This window comes from Prionailurus bengalensis, chromosome B2 (assembly GCF_016509475.1).
Source record: "Prionailurus bengalensis isolate Pbe53 chromosome B2, Fcat_Pben_1.1_paternal_pri, whole genome shotgun sequence".
Classification (NCBI taxonomy): domain Eukaryota; kingdom Metazoa; phylum Chordata; class Mammalia; order Carnivora; family Felidae; genus Prionailurus; species Prionailurus bengalensis.
The window spans coordinates 122372246-122388529 of NC_057349.1; the positions used below are offsets into that span (position 1 = coordinate 122372246).

Here is a 16284-nt window from a genome sequence, read left to right on the forward strand (position 1 = left end):
CAAGAGGTTATCTGTCTGTCAAGTCTGTAGGGCCACCCTTACACACTGAAATGGAGGTGGATTAAATGCATGAGGCACCTGCTCTAACACAGAAAACTTGCAGATGTTATCAAGCAGTTCCATCTGAACTTTAACAGGACAAACAAAAGGAAATCATCCGTAGCTGGAAACAAACAAAACTGCAAAACAAACAAAACGAAATCCACGCGAAAAGTCCTGTGTGATTCCAGAGTAGAAATGGAGTGATGTGAAATGTCAACGCCTCCCCACCCCCATTTGGTAAAGAAAGAAAGTACACGTCGAAATATTCTAATTCCACATGGGAACAACAAAAAACTGTCTTACCCACAGTGCCCTGCCCACAAGTCCCCTGAGCGAGGCGAGGTGGCCCCCGCGACGCCCTGGCAGGTCAGCTTGCCCCAAGCGTTGGGCCCTCTCGGAAGGACCCAGCTGCCGGAAGGAGGTGTCCTTCCGCGTGTGGCTTTGTGCTGGTGTGACTTCCATCTTTAACTGAAGGCCGCCTGCATTTTTGTTTGCAGCGCTGAGGAGAAGTCCGACCGCAGGGGCCTCTACCTGCCGAGAGAATGCGCTGGCAACGTGGGTGGGAGGCAGCGTCCCCTTCTGGCACCACAGAGTTGACATTAAAGTAAGAAAAGCTCTCCTAGTGACCAGACTTGCACGCCGTCTTCCCGCATGGCGGCCGGCAGCTTTCCCATGCTCGCCGCGAGACGAAGCTCTGGCCGCCTGCGGTCGGGACCCGCTTCTGCCGCAGCCATTCGGACGGGTCGCCGTTCCCGTGCTCTGTGAGCAGAGACGCCGACCCCGACGTGTGTGTCGCCAGCCGCTTCCGACCACTCGCCACTGCCTCGGAAGCCCGGCCGTGCCCCGAGGCGCGGATTGGCACCACGTGAGTCCCATTTTGCTTTACAGTTTTTATTGGTAGCTGGTCCCGACCTGGAGGTGACCGTCTGAACCGGGGTGGCCTGTCACATCTGAATGATCCCGCTAGCGGCGCCTCGTGTGGCACGGCTAGCCGCAGGAATAGGTTCTACTTTCACTTTTCCTTCTTCCTGGTCTTCACACACGTCTTGAGGCTCTTGCTTAGGAGGGGCCGGCACGGCCACCTGAGTGACCGGCCACCGGCTCGGCGACAGCGTACGCGTTCGCTGGGGCCAGGCGGGCCTCGCTGGTGATGGGCACTACAGGGATCCAGTGGACGGCGCGAACCGTCTGCGTGGCAGGCTGCTGGGAGGTGGAGGTGGTCACCGGGGCTGCGACGGTGGAGGTGACGGGCCATTAAGATGGGTGGACTAGACGGAGGTGAGCCTGGTGCCCTCCTGGACGAAGGCCCGTAGGGGCTGTGAGGCGCCAGGCTCGGGCTCCAGGGCTGTTGAATCTTCTCTCGACCCCTGGGAGGTGGGGGGGGTGTCTGAGCGCCCCCGATGTGAGCAGACAGGCTCCAGCGGGGTTGGGAGAGGCCGGTCACTTCCGACAGCGGTCCCAGAGGGATTCTGAAGCAAGACCCTAGACCTCCTTTCCTAAAAACCTACTCAGCTGATTTGCTTTCGGAGGCAGGACCTATCCTCCAGAAGGAACCTTTACCTGGTTCTTCCTGGGGACCTGGTACTTTGATTGCAATAACAATTCAGAGAGACATTGTGGCGTATTGAATTCTGCTTGCCCTTGTAGTATGGATAATTTTTTAGTGATGTGCGTATACATTCCATTTAGGGTGAGTGGTTTATCAGGAAACATCGTAATTGCTTGTATGATTAATTGTGTGCAGGAATAAGGTGGCTTCGTATCATCCTTTAGGCTGTCTCTACCCAGAAGCTTCCTGTTCGTTTTCTGTCTGTGAGTTGTGGGCCATTAAATTGAAGTCAGATGGGATTCCACAGCGAGTTTTGTACTCCCCGGGGGCTGGATGGGCCAGTTTGCAGCACTGGTGGTTCCCGCAGCTGGAGGCGAGGGGGCTGATGAAGTGGGCCGTGGTGTCTGGAATGTCGATGGCCAGGGGCGAGATGTGGGCCTGCTCGGGTTTCACGGGGAACTCGGCGCCTCCCGTCTCTCCCTCTTCTCGCTGGACAGGCAGCGATCACGATTTTGATGTTTGTGTTCGGGAACCCGGACGTGCACGCGCGCTGCAGCTGCAGCGGCGGCTTCCCACGCCTCTGAAACACTGTCCGTGAACGCGCGCTTCTGGTGGACGCAGCGCAGCTGGAAATCACCACAGGCTTGGGGCCTGGGCTATGAGGTCAGCTCCGGGCAGCTCTGCCCTGGCCACTGCTGCCTGGGGACATGAAGGTCTGGACGTGGTGCTGCAGGGTGGCGCCAGCGACCAAAACTCATGTCCTTTGAGTCCTGGGACCAGTTGGGCCCCATGGTCACTGAGCGCTTCCTTAGGTACTGGAACTGGAGGCCTTAACATGTGCATCATGGCCCAGTCTCACCATTGAACTGAGGGCCGCACCAGGCCGCTGGCCCTGTCCTGTTTCTTTCAATATTCTATCCAATGCTTTATTGTTCGGTTCTGTAAATGACCTCATACCTTTGTAAGAAATCATTTTTTTGTGTCCTTAAATTGAACAGTGTTGGTTTACATACTAAAGCCCCAATTGACAAATGCAAATTCCTTGCTGCAGTGCTCTTCCCAGCAACTGGGAAGCATTGAGATCCCAGTGTTAACTCTGCTGAATCACCAACACCAACAACAAGGGTTTTTAATAATTGGGTTTTTAATAGTTCTCCAATCTTCCCATAACTGGGAACTGATGTAACTAACAGATCCTATGATTTGCCCCAATGTGCTGATTTTCTGTGTGGTCAGTCCTTGTCGTGATGATAGCACCGTCTATATTTACTCTTGTTGTTGTTGTTGGGTTCAGTGTCGATCCAAACTTGTGCTACCTACTTTCATTATCTGACCAAACCTTTTCTTTTATGCTTTTCTGAGGTATAATTTACAGATCAGAAGATTTAGCTATTCCCAGTGTACAGTTTAATGATTTTTAGCAAATTTATACATTGGGTAACCCTCATCAGAATCCAATTTTGAATGCCCAGTCTTAACGTGTATATTTTCCATGGCTCACTGATGGGTCCTAAAAGCATGTACTGTACAAGCTATAGCAACACCAGACATGGGGCAGACCTGGAGATCTGCTGGTGTCCTCAAGCTTAATGTAAGGGGAAAGTGTCAATGTGGTAGATTTCAGAGACAATTACTGTTATTGAAGGGGCAATGCCAAGGGTCAAATAGAAAAGACACTAGAAACCCCAAATGGGATCCACATAATAGGAATCAGCAAGACAGACAAGGCAACTGGAAGCAGGACACAAGAAAGACATGCTATATGGTTCAACCTTATGCTGTGGGCAGATCTCACTGCTCTGAATGGATGTGACACACTTTTGCTTGATAATGCCACCTGGTGCCTGATACCCCAGATTTCACTTAACATAAATTTCACTTAAGTTAAATTTTTCACTTAACAAATTTTTAACACATGGAATGAAAATGTTAACATATATAATATTAGCCTTGGGACTAGGGTTGAAAAATTTTTATTCTTCCTCCTTTACTCTTCATCTTACAGTGAACCTGTGAGAAAAGTGGGTGATACGTGACTAACATAATGATGATGATACTTTATTCTAGCTCATGCCATACCATATTTGAAATTAGTACCCTCCTGCTGCATCTCAAGCTTATTGATGAGTTACACCATGTAGGAATATAAAAAAATTAAGTTGGCAGATTTTGGAGACTGACTCTAGAAGGCTGGTGTTAATCATGAAAAGATCTAATATTGAAACAGAACAACTAGAGTGAACTTGGAGGAGAATAGAACTTTTAATTTTTTCTCTCCCCCATTGTTTTTACTATCTGTGATCATGTCTTCAAGGTGGCACAATACAGAGTGGCCAGCAAGGCCTTCCTGTTGCTTTTGTATGTTCCAGCTTATTATTCTTGCGAACATGATTAAGTTCTGTAAATATCTTAGTTTGGGGCTTAGCTGCAGCTACCCTGGAAAAAGAATATAGATTGAGAAAGGTACAAAATACATGTTTCCCCCTTTGGTAATGTTTAGTTGATTTGTTATTTCTTCAGAGTAATTAAAATTGGGTGTCAAGGACAATTTTTTGAACATCAAAGAAAAACAAGAGCCCTGAAAAATAGAGATATCAGAAGTATTTCTTTATTTTATCTTTATGACATGGGTTACCGTGGAAATGGAAGGGGTTAGAACAGAGAAAACTAGAGAAGATATGGTACCATTGGGGATTATAATGACTTTGTGAAGGTTTCTCTTTCAGAGATAGGTTCAGTTTGGACAACTGACTAACTCACATTATGTGGTGTACTCTAAATGGCCAATAAAATTCCCAAGGTTTTTCAAAGCAAATGGTGTTTGTATCTCACCAAAGACCCACATCCAAAATGTTACCCAAGACTTGTTCATACTACTTTGAAACTATCCCCATGATTCATAGATTTTTACAATTTCTCTGTTTCTGTTGCTTTTTTCTTAAGTCCCCACTATTTCTTGCCTGGATTCTGTGAAGGTGTCTTTACTAAACTCCCCACCTCAGTTGTGCCTCTAAATCTATTCTGTGCATGGCTGTCAATGGGTCTGCTCATAGCCACCATGCTTGAATTTTTAAGTTTTCCATATCTTTCAGAATAAGGTTGACATATTAGGAAGACTCTTCATGTACTCTTCCAACATCATGCTTACCCCTTTCCTTCCTTACACTCTTATGTATCAACTGAGTACAACTATTTGATTTATTCGCTCATCTACTTAGCGAATACTGATTGAGGATTCAGCATCTGTTGGGCGCTGATCTGGGTGTTGGGAGTATAGTAGTAATACTTCCAATTTTTAGAATGATTCCTGTTTGCTCTTACATGTAGTTCTATGCATATCTTCCTCTCTTCCAGGAACTCCCTTCCTCCTTACAAGCCTATTTTCTGCTAGGTGCACTTCTGACTTACTTCTGATAAGCCTCTCCTATCTTGTAGGCTGAATGAAGTGACATGATGTGTCATCTCAGAATACCCTCACCCCTCATGCATTTATCACACTACATTTTTCCTCTTCTCTTTATACGCCACTAGGGTATAAGCTCCTTAAGGCGATATATCCTACTCCTTTCTGTATCTCCAAGACTGTGCCTTGCATCTTATAGGTGTTGTTTATGGGAGATCCTTTGAAAAATCTCCAAATGGGTTATGAAATCCTAGACACTGCCTAGTAATGATGTTTCCTTCTGATGGGAACAGATGAATTAAATATACTTTGATCATTGTTTTTGAAGCAATTTATGCAAAGGTGGCCATGCCTTTTTATGAAAGATATCAGCACAAAGGGAGAAAAGAATAACATTTGCAAATCTTTTGCTTAAAGCTTTTCCTTAGAAATCTACTTGTGTGCTTTTTTAGACAACTATTTTTTTTTTAAGATGTATCTGTCTCCATAGCTAGATTAGGAGAAATTTTGATCTTAAATTTGAACTTTTATATGCGAATTAAGACAAACAGAAGTTACAGAATTTGTAATGCATTTCACCACAGATACAATTCCTGCTCTGGAGAAGACATCAGAACATAGTCTCCACTAGTAGAGCACACCTGAATATCCCATCAACTGTGGCCCAGTCCCCTCTGTTGTCTACTCCTGAGAAGGCTGGATTTTCCAGAAAACGGACCCTGAGATTTGTATATGAGAGGTTTATTAAGGAGGGCTCTTGGCATCTACACGTGGGGTGGGGTGGGGTGGGAGGAGGTGAGTGAAGAAATCTGCACTGTGAACACTTATTATCCTACAGCTCTTAGTCACTTAGTGGGAAAATCTGATTTTGAGGTTCAGAACCATTAGGAAAATTCAGATTCCCATCTCCATGGAAATGGAGGGCTATCCTAGGGCAGGAAAGTTATAGTAGATCCTGGTGTTTGCTTTCAAGTTTATTTCCCTCTTCTTTCTTGCTGTTAAAACTTATCCAGTTGTTCACCTGCTATGTAGCCATTGGCTCGGGAAAAGTGACTCCGATCCTTTGTTTCAAGAGGATAAATCTGACTATTCTTAGCCAATCATTGTAATTTGATTCTGTTCTCCAGAGACTGGATTAAGAAGAGGCATGCCATCTTTCTGGCTAATTTTCATTTCATCTTTGGATGAGGGGATGTCTGCTGGTTACTTCTCAGAAAGGCTTGTTTTAAGAAAGAAACATGTTTTAAAAAACCAGTGACATTATTCTGACTCTGGATGTAGCTGGATGAAGAAGTGGTCTACAGCTGCTGCAGTCACATGCACCATGAGAAGAACCAGCATAAGCTGATAAGCAAGATATTAAGATGGCAGAATGAGAAGATGGCAAGAATCTGGTCCTTAATACTTCTGTGCTACTGAATTAACCAACCCTGAAACTTCATGCATTAGGATGCTACAGAGAAACAGAATCAATGGGATATATATGAAATTATAAATTTAGTACATATATGTTCTGTTGATTTTTTATAAGGAATTAGCTCATGCGATTATGGAGGCCAACAAGTTCCAAAATTTGCTGTCAGTAAGCTGGAGGTCTAGGAGAGCTAATGGTATAGTTCCAGTTCCAGTTTGAGTCTAAATGCCCAAGAACCATAAGAGGTAATGGTGTAGTTCTAGTCCGAAGCATGACAAGCTCAAGACCCAGAAGAGTTGATGTTTGAATTTGAGTCTGATGGAAGAACACTGATGTTCCAGCTCAATGGCAGTCTGGCAGGAGGAATTCTGTCTTACTCAACTGAGCCTTTTAGTTGTATTTAGGCCTTTGATGGGTTGAATGAGACCCATCCACATTAGAGTGGGCAATCTACTTTACTCAGTCTCTCTATTTAAATGTTAAACTCATCCAAAAACACCTTCATAGAAACACCCAGAATAATTTTTTAACAAATATCAGGGCACCTCATGGCTCAGTCAAGTTGACACTTAAACTTAACCATTACAATTGATCCCTTATCAACTTGTCACCCATACCCATATGGCATCTCTTTAAGCCATAATTACTCCCCAAATGAAGACAATAACAAGGTCATAATTTTATCTAGGACCATACAACCATCTTGCATACAACTGAAAATGCCCCTTCTCTAGAAGAGGAGGTAAAGTCCTTGAGTGATGTTTGCTATTCTTGATATCCTATAACTTAAATACCATGATGTAAAATTAGCAATACTTAAGTATTATGATACAAAGTCAATACATTTTATGTTACATAACAGGGGAATAAGGAAATAAGACAGAGATATACATAAGCTAATATACATGTAAGTATATTCACAAAAAAATAAGAAGAAAAAACTCATGACAGTTAAGTGCTTATTTCTGTAACTGGTTACATGGTCATAGCTAGTATTTATCACTACCTTCTTTTACTACCCATTCTATATTCACTCTGCCTTCATCAAGCACCTTAGCTGGTCATGGTTGATTACCTGATGAGGTGACCAAAACCTTTATTCTTGAAGGGTCTGGGCTATTAGTAGTTCTGCCTGGATTGGTTTTTTTTTTTTTTAGTCTTCTAGTGACCTTAATCACAAAGTATGGGAATACTAAGGGATATATTTCAGACATACTCTTCCTGCTCTGCATTGTAGAGTAGCAGTCCAATTTCCCATTAGCAGTCAGAATCAGTCACCCAAGACAGCACAGTAACTCCCTTCTTTGCCTGTTGATTCAGACACAATGAGTCCAAAGTGGTCAGGTGGCAGGCTTAACTTCTAGTTCAATGGAATCATTGTTGTGTCTCCTGGTGAAAGCATTCCTTCCTTAGGAACTAAGACTAAGCCAGCAGACAGAAAGTTGCAAGAACAGGAAGCAAAAATTTTGCTAGTGAGTCATTAAGAGTAATAGTGAGTGCTGCTACTCCTGTTTCCATCCTTTGATTCCTGGACCCATGAATTCCAGTTATTGCAGAAATAATTCCATATATTGAACATTGATTCAGATCATACGCAGCCATCTGGAAACCTTGTTCCAGTCCTGCAAGGTATTAGCATCTAGCTTGTGCTATAGCTGAGTCTTCAAAAGACCATTCTACTGTTCTATCAAGTCAGTTGCTTAAGGATGGTGCATAACACAGTAAGACCAGATAATTCTGTGAGCCCATGCCCATGACCACAGCTCATTTGCTGTGAAGTGAATTCCTTTATCAGAAGCAATGTTGTATGGAATACATGACAGTGCGTAAGATATTCTATATGTCTACAGTGGTAGTTTTGGCAGAGGCATTGAATTAAAGGAAGGCAAATCAATATTCAGAGTGTCTATTCCAGTAAAAATAAAACTCTGTCCCTTCTATAATGGAAGGGATCCAGTGGAATCAACCTGCTACCAGATAGATGGATGATTACTTCAGGGAATAGTGTGATGTTAGGGACTCAGTGTTGGTCTCTGCTGCTGACAGGTTGGGCACTCAGTAATGGCCATAGGCAGGTCAACCTTATAGAAGTCCATGTATATACCAGTTCCATGTGATGATGGAGTCCTGCTGTGTATGCCCAACTCTATGGCTCGATGGGTAAGATAGCACCCAGCTCATGATGGGCAGTGGGATTGCTTCCTAACTTGGTGGGCCAACAATTAAGCAGTCAGCTTCTAATAAGACCCTGTATAAGTCTCAAAAGGAGAGTAGTTATCTGCGGAAGATGGCAGGGCTTTTTCCCGAAATCCAAGAGCCTACACTGTGATTTACCTATAGGAGTCCGCCAAGAGCTCTAAATAGGATTTCTGTCTGCCACTGATATTTCAGGCATCTTTGGATCTGCCTGCCAGATCATATGGCCCAAGTAGCAGAGCAGCTTGCATGGACATGTTGCAAAGTCTCTTTAAATTCTGGGCCCCACTCAAAACTAGCAGCTTTACAGGTTACTTGGTAAATGGTCTGGAGTAGCGCACCCAAATGAGGGATATGTTACCTCCAAAATACAAAGAGGCCCTTTTAGTAGTGTGCCTTTTTTCTGGTTGGAGAGGGGGTGCTGGATACAGCAACTTATCCTTCGTGTTGGAAGGGATATCTTGACATGCCCCACACCACTGGACCCCTCACAATTTTTTATTTATTTCTCACCCACTGACACACAAATGTCTTCCCAACAAGGTTAGGATACTTCTTGCTTGCCAGATCCAGTCAGTTCAATGCCATCAGTGTAATAGACCAGTACGATATCTTGTGGAGAGAAAGGTGATCAAGATCTCTATGAACTAAATTATGACATGGCTGGAGAATTGATATACTCCTGAGGTAGAACAGTGAAGGTCTCTTGCTGGCTTTGCCCACTGAAAGCAAACTGCTTCCAGTGGGCTTTAAATGACAGGGATGGAGAAAAAGGCTTTTGCAAGATCAATAGCTGCATATCAGGTACCGGGAGATGTGTTAATTTGCTCAAGCAATGAAACCACATGTGATATAGTAGCTGTAACTGGAGTCACCACATCCTTAAACTTACAGTAGTCCACTGGTATTCTCTAAGATCCATCTGTCTTTTGTATAGCCAAATAGGCATGTTGAATGGGGATGTGGTGGGAACCATCATCTCTGCAATTTTCAAACCTTTGATGGTAGCACTAATCTCTGCCATCCCTCTAGGAATGTGTATTGCTTTTGCTTTACTATTTTCCTAGGTAAAGGCAGTTCTAGTGGCTTCCACTTGGCTTTCTCACCATAATAACCCTAACTCCGCAAGTCAGAAAACTAATGTGGGAGTTCTGCCAGCTGTTAAGTCTGTCTAATCAAATTATGAGTTCCAAAACTGAAAAATAACTATGGGTTATTTTGGTCGACCCACTGGGTTTGATGGAACTGATAGGCCTACAGTGAGGTGGACCTGGGCTCAAACTCCACTGACTTTTATAAGGCTTTACTCTAGCTGGTGACCACAATGATATTTTGGATTTCTCGGAATTAGTGTCAGTTCAGAGCCAGTGTCCAGTAGTCCCTGGGAGATCTGATTATTTTCTTTTCCCCAATGTACAGGTCCTCTGGTAAAGAGCCATAAGTCCCTGCGGGAAAGACTGGGAGAAAGGTTAAGAGTATAAATTTTTGGCAGTGTACTGGGGCCCTTCCTCAAGGGCAATTGGCCTCCCCTTTAGTCAAGGGGTTCTGGGTCTGTAAACTGGCTCAAGTCTGGGAGAGGCCATGGCTCTCTGTTTTTATGATTCAGGTTAGACTTTTCATTTAACTTAGAACTTTTTTGCTTATACAGATCATGTAAGAATTTAGTAGACGTGCTACTTATTTCACTTATAGGAACACCATGTTCAGCTAGCCAGTATCATAGGTCTGTATGAGTCGGACTGTTGTGACTGTCGCTTTCACTCTGCTATTATGGTAACCCTGCCCACCTTGCCTTTGGTAGTTGAATGCCCTCATTTCACCCCTGCCACACGATGATCCATTTACTCTCATTACATTTAGGTTTCCCAATTCAAGGACTGCATTCCCCACTGTAAGGTCTGGCCTCCAGAGAATAATGATCGCAGCTCTTCAAGCATGCTGGGGGGTGCCTGGGTGGCTCAGTTGATTAAGCGTCCGATTTTGGCTCAAGTCATGATTTCAAGGTTCGTGAGTTCGAGCTGTGCGTCAGGCTCTGTGCTGACAGCTCAGAGCCTGGAGCCTGCTTTGGATTTTGTGTCGTACTCTCTCTTTGCCCTTCCCCCACTCACACTCTGTCTCTCTCTCTTAAAAATAAATAAACATTAAAAATAAAAAAAAAAAGATGCTGGGGCTCCCCTCACAAATTTATTTCTTACAGTCTTGATGAAAGGTACGTATTCTGGACACTCCCAGAGTGAGTGAGTATGTCTTAAAAGACAAGTCCCTTCCAATCTCCATAAGTCTTTGAGGCCCTTCTTCTACGTTAAACTAGCCATGTCCAGCATTTCCAACTTGCTCACTGTGGGCCACCATTTGGTCCATGTTTCAGCCAACCAGCCAAAGAAACTGTTCAAGCCCTTTCTAACTCCCCAAGCTGCATAATTCAATACAGAATTTCTGCTTACTGAGAAATTAATAAATTCAACCTGATACAGTTTTATGTTCCTTTCTCTATTATCCCACACCCTCAACGTCCGTTTCCATACATGTTCTCTAGATTTCTGTTTGTATAAATTAGAAAGTTTAAATATTTGGGAGGGGGAAGTGTAGCACACCTCTTATGAGTCGTACTTGTACCTGACTTTTAGGGGCCTTCTGAGGTTTGAGTCAAGTCATAGGTCTAGAAGCAAAGAGAGATTGTAGCGGTTGGTCCTGAGGAGACTAAACATTGTCTTGTATGACAGTTGCCTCAAGAGAGGCCATTACAGTTTTCTCAGTCAGGATTAATCCCCTCAGGGGTAAAGAGTTCTCTTCTATTGGGGGTAGAGAGGCCTCATTCTTTATGGGTGGAGGGGCTGCTTCCACCGGCAAAGAAGTTTCATCAGAATTTAGGGGCTCAATGGCCCCAGCATCATCAAAGTGTTCCCACATTCCAACTTTCAGGATCCCATCCCTTCCCAAGCCAATACCCTCACCTTAATGCTAGACACTCCATGAAACTGGGAGTTCAACTTGCATTGTTATTCAGTCAATTGCAGTCTAAAGTTCTGTGTTTGATTTTCAGCAATTTCAGCCCTGCTGCTACAGGAGATAAGGGTCTCCTTCAGGACATACGTTGAAGCTTTCAGGTCATTTGTGTGGTGCTTAATATTTGGCTAATTTATTCTTTAATTTGACAAATACCTATTGAATATTAGCTGTGTTCCAGCTAGGCATATGGCATGCTTCAGTGAACAGAGAAACAATGATGCTTTTTGTGGAACTGACATTCTAGTATATAAGCGAATGGTCAATAGAGGTTTGGGTTTATTTAAGTTTATTCCAAAATAAAAACCTACTACTTCAAACTGACATTTCTTGCATACCCATGCCTAAGAAGCAGATACGACTTAACGTAAACTTATAGACACAACACCATCAAATTGTTACTCAAATGAGACTCAAGCTTGGCAGGCTGTCAGGAGTTTCATTCCTATCAATAAACAGTGTCTGGAACTTATCTATTGCCCCAAGCCTGCTGTAGAGTGAGCCTGTATAAACGACTGTGTGGCCACCAATGTTAAGCTCCTTGGTCCCAATTCTAACCCTACTGTATACGTAGACTCTTGCCTCTGTTCTGTGTTTGGACGTCACTCTCTGCTGGTAATGGATTCCAGCCCCGAACCCTGGCCAAATTGTCTGGGCTTGGAAAGCTGACTGGTCTTGCCAGCCCCCTCTCTCTGGGGGATCTGGATCCTATCCCAGTGTTCTCCTGTCTGCAGTCCACTGACTAAGGCCCTCTTATAATCGAGACAACCCTTCCCACTCCAAACATAAAACTGTCATTTATTGGATAGTAACACTTCCCATTTAACCAATTTCCGGTGTCATGCTCTCACCTGGCATATTTGAGATGATGACTATCAACATTAAGCTGGACTGGACTCAGGTTTTGTGTGTCCCCTTAGAAGCTGAAATTGGGGGGAATTTTATTGTCCTATTATCAGGCTGGCCCTGTCCCTACTTGGTTTACCTCCCTCTCTCTTATGGGTCTATAGCTGGGGTTCTCTTCTGAATCTGCTGCCAAGACCGATCAGATCACAACACAAAGAGTGAGACTTTTCAGCATTCTGTAGAGTCTGCTTTTCTAAACAGTGCTTTAGACTTTAATGACTCTTAATCATAGTTATAGGTAACATCTTATACTTTCTGTAGTAGATTAGGCCACCTGGAAAAGAATCATTTTCAAAAATTGTCTAAGATTCAGATGCTGCACCAAATGTTTATGCCTTTTGCAAGCAGTATGGTCCTATTCCAACATATCGTGCAGAGTGCAGATCGGTGTTCCTTTTAACTTCAACAGTGATAAATATTTATTAAACCTCCACTATGTTCATGGCACCACACCAAGTCCTGCTATAACTATTTTTCCTTTCCAGGAAAAATAAATTCAAATATGGACTAAAAAGCCCAAACTCATGAAACTGGACTGACTTTGTTTCTTAAAAATTGAACATATTGCAGCTGTTGCTTAAACCTGATTTAAACAGGATGAAGACATAAACATGATTATTGTTGGGCATATAATACTGTCTGAATAAATAGACCAAGTGAAGACTTCCTCTAAAAACGATAGCACATGTATGTGAAGATGGTAGTTAACGTAAACATTCTTCTGCTGTTCTGTGACATGGCCAATTCGGAGTGTCTTGGCATTAATCTTAAAGACATTTAAAGATGCTCTCTTTTCCCCACTCTTTTTCTATGAAAGTATATGTGAACCTTACTTGCAATAAAAATCTCATAATATTTTATTTCTTTTTAATGTACGATTTCTGTCAAATGCTGTGTGGAATAAATCAGCACTGACTTTTCAGATTCCAATGCTGTTCCAGAGTTTTAGCAGCTGTAACACGTATTTACATCTTCTAATACCCTTGCTATTAAGGACATAAATGCAGAGACAGAATTTTTGTGTATGTATAAATATAAGCTTGGCCAATTGTGTCACTAACAAACTTCCTTCAGAAGGCTTCCAATGTTGAATTTTAATTATATGCTTGAACAATTAAGACTTTGGGATTTTGGTTTTGAAATACTTATTAGTAGAAAACATACTGAAATGTCGGATGTTCCAGATAAGTCTCTTTAATGATTTTGCATATCTGTGTCATGTTTGAATTAGAAATATCATTACTATTTTGATTTTATACATCTGTGAACCTAAAAACCTGCAGGACTAACTGTCCAGGAAAAATTAGTACTTGTTGCTCAAGTACTAATAAATGATCCAAGTTTTATGTAATTCTCACTATTTCAACATATTCTCTTCAGTATTTTGCTCTGTAAGACTTTCTGACCTCGTCATTTGTGGTTAAAGATAATATTTTACAGATGAAAGCATAGGTACCTTGTGGAGGAAGGCAAATATCTTGAATAGTGCCAGAAGCAAGTAGTGGTAAATAGTATTACACAAAAAACCTTTTTACAGATTAGTGAACTAAAACTCTTATGGTTAAAGATAACTGCCACAGATTAGCAGAAGTTCCTAGTTTCATTAACAATTCTCCATTTTTAATAAATGCCCTGCTTTACCCATGATTTTGTGGATAAGAAGTTAGTTGAGAAAGTTGCTCATTCCTCTATAATCACTTTTATTTAGTGATGTTAATTTGTGAATAATTTTCTTGTTTGTTGAGGCATGTGCCATGAAGTTCAGATGCAGGCTACTCTTTGTCCAAGAAAACTAATTAGTTAAATGAGAATGGGTTGTAATTATCAGAGGTGATACCAGCAAATATTTTTTCAACTTTATGTAAAACAAACTTTATAACAGTTAATTACATCACAGAATTTTTTAGTAGGAGCTGTAAGCACTAACAATAAGCATTTAGTACTTGCTGTATGTTGATATTTTTGCTATGCTCATTATATACTTTATTTCATTTAATTCTCCCAAGAGTCCTATGAAGTATATGCCATTATACTTTATTTTAATGTCACTGAATCTGATATTGCAAAGAAAAGTTTGTGCCTAAGGACAGATAGCTACCAGGTGGGTGTTGGGAATCCTGGGCTGGGTAATCGGACTAAACTTCCTTTGCTCCAATAACATTTTGTAAGTGTCTTTTACACAAGGATGTCTTATCTTCCTTGTAAGCTCATTGAAGGGAAAGACTATCTGTTGCTATTATGCTATAAACAAAATGTCTTATAAATTCCTTGATATAGCTTTGCTGTTGAGAAGTGCAAACATTCATTCAAAAATTATTATGAAGCATCTACTTTGTGCCAAGTTCTATTGCAGTAGCTGGAGATACAGTGGTGAACCAGAAAAACAAGGTCTTTATTCTTATACAGCTTAAATTCTAGTTTCTGGGATAGGGTGTGAATAGGGGGTAAAGTGAGAAACACATCAGTTAATGTCAATCTGCCATAAATTATTCTACTACAGTGATTGTCACATAGTCGGGTCTGGACATGCATTACACATCTGCTTCATGCTGGGACTATTAGTCCCTCAAAATTTTAACCTTAATGAAGAACATGAGTAAACAGCAGCTCTAAGTTTACACAGAAGAGCAACAATTAAAAATGTGGCTCATGGGGGCACGTGGATGGCTCTGTCAGTTAGGCATCCGACTTCGGGTCAGGTCATGATCTGATGGTTCATGAGTTCGAGCCCTGCTGTCAGCGCAGAGCCAGTTTTGATCCTCTGTCTTCCTCTCTCTCTGCCCTTCCCCTGCTCACTTTCACTCTCTCTAAAAAACAAAAATAAACATTAAAAAAATATATGGCTTATGTGTTCTGACTTTCAGTTCAGAGATATGTCATTTTATTTTATTTTATTATTTAAAAAAAAATTTTTTTTTTCAACATTTATTTATTTTTGGGACAGAGAGAGACAGAGCATGAACGGGGGAGGGGCAGAGAGAGAGGGAGACACAGAATCGGAAACAGGCTCCAGGCTCTGAGCCATCAGCCCAGAGCCCGACGCGGGGCTCGAACTCACGGGCCGCGAGATCGTGACCCGGCTGAAGTCGGATGCTTAACCGACTGCGCCACCCAGGCGCCCCAGAGATATGTCATTTTAAAGGACAATTTGGGGTGGCTTAGTCGGTTAAGCGTCTGACTTCAGCTCAGGTCATGACCTCACAGTTAGTGAGTTCAAGCCACGTGTCAGGGTCTGTGCTGACAGCTCAGAGCCTGGAGTCTGCTTCGGATTCTGTGTCTCCTTCTCTCTCTCTGACCCTCCCCCACTCACACTCTGTCTCTGTCTCTCTCCCGAGAATAAATAAACATTAAAAAAAATTTTTTTAAAGGACAATTAACTTGCATAAAGCATTTATTTTTGCCATTAAGTCTTTATGGCATTATATTATACTAATGTTATTAGTTTTAAATAAGAAAACACTATGTTTATTTTACTAATGCACATTAGTAAGTATGCATTATTAGAGATATTTTTATATGCTGTATTAAATGTAAGTTCCTTTGTTTTATTTATTATGAATATTATGGAATATTTGAAAATAGTTTAAAGTATAAGTTCTTTGCTGTAAAAAACCACATTACAACATTAAACATTCAGAGTAAATCTCTTATCTTCAGTTATTTATATTTTTAAAGAGTCCTGTATAAAGATTTCTTCTCTGGTTTGCTAAGTACCTTTAATATATTCATTCCTTCAACAAATATATTATGAAGTCACAGCAGTGGAGA

At 42.0% G+C, this 16284-nt stretch overlaps 2 pseudogenes; both read right to left on the reverse strand.

The window, feature by feature from the left end:
* Positions 1-422: 422 nt before the first annotated feature.
* Positions 423-5043, reverse strand: LOC122490544 (annotated as a pseudogene).
* A 2787-nt stretch (positions 5044-7830) lies between these two features.
* Positions 7831-16284, reverse strand: part of LOC122490545 — a 45446-nt pseudogene continuing 36992 nt past the window's right edge.